Below are 5,546 nucleotides of genomic sequence, written 5' to 3' on the forward strand. Positions count from 1 at the left end.
AACCCATCTATTTTTTCCTTGCATTTTCTTGCCTTGGATCTTTTGCGAGGTGGCGGACCTTCTGGACGATGGCATCTCAAGCCCATCACTATGGCAAACTCTTGCAAGCCAAAACAAACAGGCATGCCACAGTAGTTGATCCAGATTTTATCCACCTTCTTTTTGCCCCCCTCATCCCGATCTTTATCATCCCCCTTGTACTTGATTCTGCGCTTGAGAAGACCATATACCATCCAAAGAAGCTCTTCTTAAAAAGTCCGCCTATGTTTTCGTTCTTTTGTTTTCTTTCTGGGTCATTTATCGGCATTGCAACTTCAAACCGTCAATACTATAAGTTTTGACAGGATCATGCTGGGATGTCGATATTAACTCATGCCCGTCGGAGATCTATTATCATCATGTTGATGATCATCCTCTTTCTCTTTCTGACTCTCTAATTCCTCCTCTTTCTCACTTTTATTTTCTTCATCACCATCTACGGACCCTTGTCCACTTCCCTCAACGTTGTTTTCATATCTCTCTTCAGCTTCACTTTTCCCTGAGATTGTTCAGGAAGCTCCTCCGAAGCCCTTTGTATTGTAGCCTTTTTTTTAGTGGTCAGACGTTGATCCACTTTCACTTTCTTTTCTCTTGGGAGACATGTTTTATCTACAGACAAAGAAAGATAAAAATTACATTACAGTTGATGTATGCATAGATTTTAAAAAATACATTACAAACACCACGAATACTGACACACCACCAACCACCACCAACCAATGCCAACAAACAAATAAACACTACGAATACCGACACCACCACAAACACCACCAACCAATGCCACCACCGGTGCCACCACTAAGACCACAAACACCACCACCACCACCACTACCACCATCCAACTATACCACGACAGTCAACGAAACACTGCGACAGAAACTAGGGATTTCTCGAGTTCTTCCTACGATTTTACCATCAAAACTCAAAATTGTAAACCCATTCTCTAAGATAATACAACTAAAAGTTTTATTTTTCATCATTAACTTAAAATCCCTTATTTTTTAAAAAAAAAACAAATATAGAGCTCATCTCGAACTCTGTTGCCTATGAAAACAAAGAAAACGACTAATACAAGCAAGAATGATGTCGAAAATAATACCTATATGGTCGGAAATGAGAAGAAAAATGATCTGTTGTAGAGGGTTGAGCAAATTTGTTGAGTAGTTATTGTCTGTATTGTATTGTTGAGTGAGAATGAGAGAGAAAGAGCCAGACCTCGAGATTTGAAATGATGAAACATTTTGTATGGGTTGATTTGTATTTTGGAAAAGAATGACAAGTAGTTTTGAAAATGTTAATTTGGTCCGAAATGATCTTAATTATTTTTAAAATCATAAAATATATACGTAATTTTTAAAATCATATAAAACAATTGAAGTTGAAGTTGATCTAGTACTCTACGAGATGACCCTGTGAAAACTCACCCCTGGTCCTAGATTAATCAATTTGGGAGTCTAACATATGAACTCAATTGAAATTGTAAAAAACAAATGTTCAACATGTTGCGTCAGATTTTTCATCTGTTGTAAATTATCAATCAGATTAGGTAACAACATATTACGAATCTGATGTAAATTATCGAACAGATTAAGTCATCTGTTGTAAATTATCAAATGGGATGTCATATGTTGCAACAGATTACCCATATGTTGTAAATTATCAAATAGACATTGCCATCTGTTGTGACTAACCCTATGAGAACTCACCCCTAGTCCTAGATTAATCGATAGTTTACCCTATGAGAACTCACCCCTAGTCCCAAATTATTCAATCAAGGTATTAGTACCCTAGTCCTAGATCAATCAATTAAGGTATTATTCTAACATATGAGGTAGTAAGAATCGGTTTGGCTCAGAGTGATCGATCGCCGACTCTGGTCGGGAGGAACATAGTACAGTTTCATCATGCAATTGACAAAAGACTCAATTGAAGTTGTAGTTGACCCTATGAGAACTCACATTCAATTAAGGTATTAGTCTAACATATGAACTCAATTGAATTATATATAAACAAATGTTCAACCTGTTGCAACAGATGTCTTTTCTGTTGGATCAAATATATTATGTAAACTGTTGCAACATATTACACATCTATTGTAAGCTATCATATAGATTAAGCCATTTGTTGCGATAGATCACGAATTTATTATAAACTATCAAATAGATTAAGTCATCTATTGCAACAGATTACCCATCTTTTGTAAATTATCAAATGGATTGAGTCATATGTTGCAATAAATTACCCATCTATTGTAAATTATCAAATAGGCGCTATCATGTATTGTAGTTGACATTATGAGAACTCACCCCTAGTCCTAGATCAATCAATTATGGTATTAGTCTAACATATGAGGTGGTAAGAATCGGTTCGGCTCAGAGTGATCTATCGCCGACTCTGGTCGAGAGGAACACAGTACCGTCTCGTCATGCAATTGACAAAAGACTCAATTGAAGTTGTAGTTGACCCTATATTCAATTAGGGTATTAGTACCCTAGTCCTAGATTAATCAATTAAGGTATTAGTCTAACATATGAGGTAGTATGAATCGGTTCGACTTAGAGTTATCGATCGACGACTTTAGTCTGGAGGAACGCAGTATCATCTCATCATGCAATTGCCAAAAGACTCAATTGAAGTTGTAGTTGACCTTATGAGAACTCACCCCTAGTCCCAGATTATTCAATCAAGGTATTAGTACCCTAGTGCTAGATTAATCAATTAAGGTATTAGTCTAATATATGAGGTAGTAAGAATCGGCTCGGCTCAGAGTGATCGATCGACGACTCTGGTCGGAGGAACGCAGTACCGTCTCATCATGAAATTGCCAAAAGACTCAATTAAAGTTGTATTTGACCCGATGAGAACTCACATGCAATTAAGGTTTTAGTCTAACATATGAACTCAATTGAAATTATATATAAACAAATGTTCAACCAGTTGCAACATATGTCTTTTCTGTTAGATCAAATCAAACAGATTAGGTAATATGTTGCAATATATTACGCATTTGTTGTAAACTATCAAACAGATTACGTCATTTGTTGTGACAGATCACGAATCTGTTGTAAACTATCAAACAGATTAAGTTATTTGTTGCACTTAAATGTTTTTTGATCCTTTTTTTTATAAAGCAATTTAGGTATTTCCTGTCCGAGATAAAATAGTTAAAATACTAAGGCGGTAAAAAATATTACTCGGTACAACTTTGATAACTCAAAAATCTCTTGAGTGAGTAGTCTTATCTGGCCTTTTCAATGTCACCGTCTCCTCATGCCCCTCAAAAGTTATTAATGAATATTTAAAATCCCTCATACCTAGAACTCTCTCTCCTTCAGCTATAAAGTAGTCTAGACTAGACTCAACTCATAACTCTTCTTTATTCTTTATTCTCAATTATCTTTGTTGTTTCCTTTTTTTCCTCTCGTTTCACTCTTTTTTTGGATGAGGATCCTTTGGGATCTCAACTAATGAATATCTTTTCTTGACTGAACTGGATGTTCTGATCCGTTTGTTTTTTCAAAGTTGCTCTTTTCATCTCGTCTTCTTCTTTGTATGTCATTTAAATTAGTTATTTACATCTATTTTTATCAATGATTTACCCATTACCAGTTTGCTATTTATTGAGAAAATTGAAGGAAAGGTGACTTTTAAGTCTTGAATGAACGAACCGTTGTTTTTATTAAAATATGAGAAAAAAGTCATCTGTTGGGAAAACTTAAAAAGCCTTGTTATCAATATAGTTTTTTCTTATGTCTTTTATTTGGTACTTTGGTGGTGCTATTGTTGGGGGTGGTGGTTGTGTTGGAACATGTGATGTTCGTGTTGTGGATGGTGTTGGAACATATGGTGTTGTTTTATTTGTTTCTTTGTTATTGATGCTGTGTTGGTGGAGTTGCAACAGTTTCCTCAACTGTTGAAACTGATGAATTATTTGTTGGAACAGGTGGAGCAACTTTTTGAAGAAATCAAACCAGTAGCAAGGATGGTTTGATTTATTCCAACAGATGGCCCATCTGTTGCAATATGTCATCCATCATTTGCAAATGAAGTCTCATCTATTGAACAGATGGGTAATCTGTTGCATCATATTGGTCATCTTTTGATTAACTCAATTTTGTGTTACCCTTTTGTAATGTTCTTTTTGTTCTTCTCTTGTTTGACATCAAATGTATTTCTCTTGTTTGCAGACAAAAGGAAGTGAAATTGGATCCACTTTTGCCCGACCAGCATTAAAGGCTAGAGTAAAGATGGGTTCGGAGGAATAAGCTGCTTGCAGATGGAACCACTTCATATATGGGAGTTATGTATTACTGATCAACCTATCATGAAAACAGACATCCAGTACAATCATTTTGTGAATGCAATTTTTTTTTACCAATGATTAGACACTGATCCTTCAAACAAGATCCTGAATTATACAGTTTAGTTTGATAGGTGCGAACTGATAAGGCTAAGGGTTCCAAGACGGTGGTGTCGATACCCCGTTACAATCTAATGACACGATTTATGCACATGTTTTTGTGTCAAGTTTGGGGAAGGGTTCAAAGTTTTGGTGGCAGTGTAAATATCCAATAGTGATTGGACCGGTTTTAATGGCATAATGGACTTATTGAAAAACCTCAGAAGCCTCGCAATGCAGCAAACAATGATAGAACCAATAGAAATTTCCCTGGTCCAAATTTATATGGATGGGTTATTGGAGGAGACTATTATACAGCAAAAGGTGTTTAGGAGAAAACCTGTGCGGAAAGAGGGAGGTTGAGAAGGCCATATATCATCTTAGTACTTGTTTAAGAGGATACACAGGGTCGGAAGGAAAGTGTAGCAAAATTAGCTTATGAAATTGACATGCAGAATAAAAAAACTTGATGAGATACGAATGTGAAAATGTATCCAAATATGAAAAATCTATCAGTCGTTGAAGAAAAAGAAGAATGGTCAAGAGGAATTGACCCTGTGTATCCTCTTAAACAAGTATTAAGATGATATATGGCCTTCTCAACCTCCCTCTTCCTGCACAGGTTTTCTCCCAAATACCTTCTGCTGTAGAATAGTCTCCTCCACCAATCCATCCATATAAATTTGGACCAGGGAATTTCTATTGGTTCTATCGTTGTTTGCTGCATTGCAAGGCTTTGGAGGCCTTTCAAGAAATCCATTGTGCCATTAAAATCGATCCAATCACTATTGGATATTTACGCTGCCGCAAAAAATTTGAACCCTTCCCCAAACTTGACACAAAAACATGTGCATGAATCATGTTATTAAATTGTAACGGGGTATCGACACCACTGTCTTGGAACCCTTCGACCTTATCAGTTCGCACCTATCAAACTAAACTGTACAATTCAGGATCTTGTTTGAAGGATCAGTGTCTAATCATCGGTAATAAACTACATTCACAAAATCATTGCACTTTATGTGTCTTCACGGTAGCCTGATCAATAATATATATAACTCGCATGTATGAAAATGGGATCTATTGTATGCATCTTATTCTTCCTACC

The sequence above is a fragment of the Capsicum annuum genome, unplaced genomic scaffold (assembly GCF_002878395.1).
Source record: "Capsicum annuum cultivar UCD-10X-F1 unplaced genomic scaffold, UCD10Xv1.1 ctg5138, whole genome shotgun sequence".
Lineage (NCBI taxonomy): Eukaryota > Viridiplantae > Streptophyta > Magnoliopsida > Solanales > Solanaceae > Capsicum > Capsicum annuum.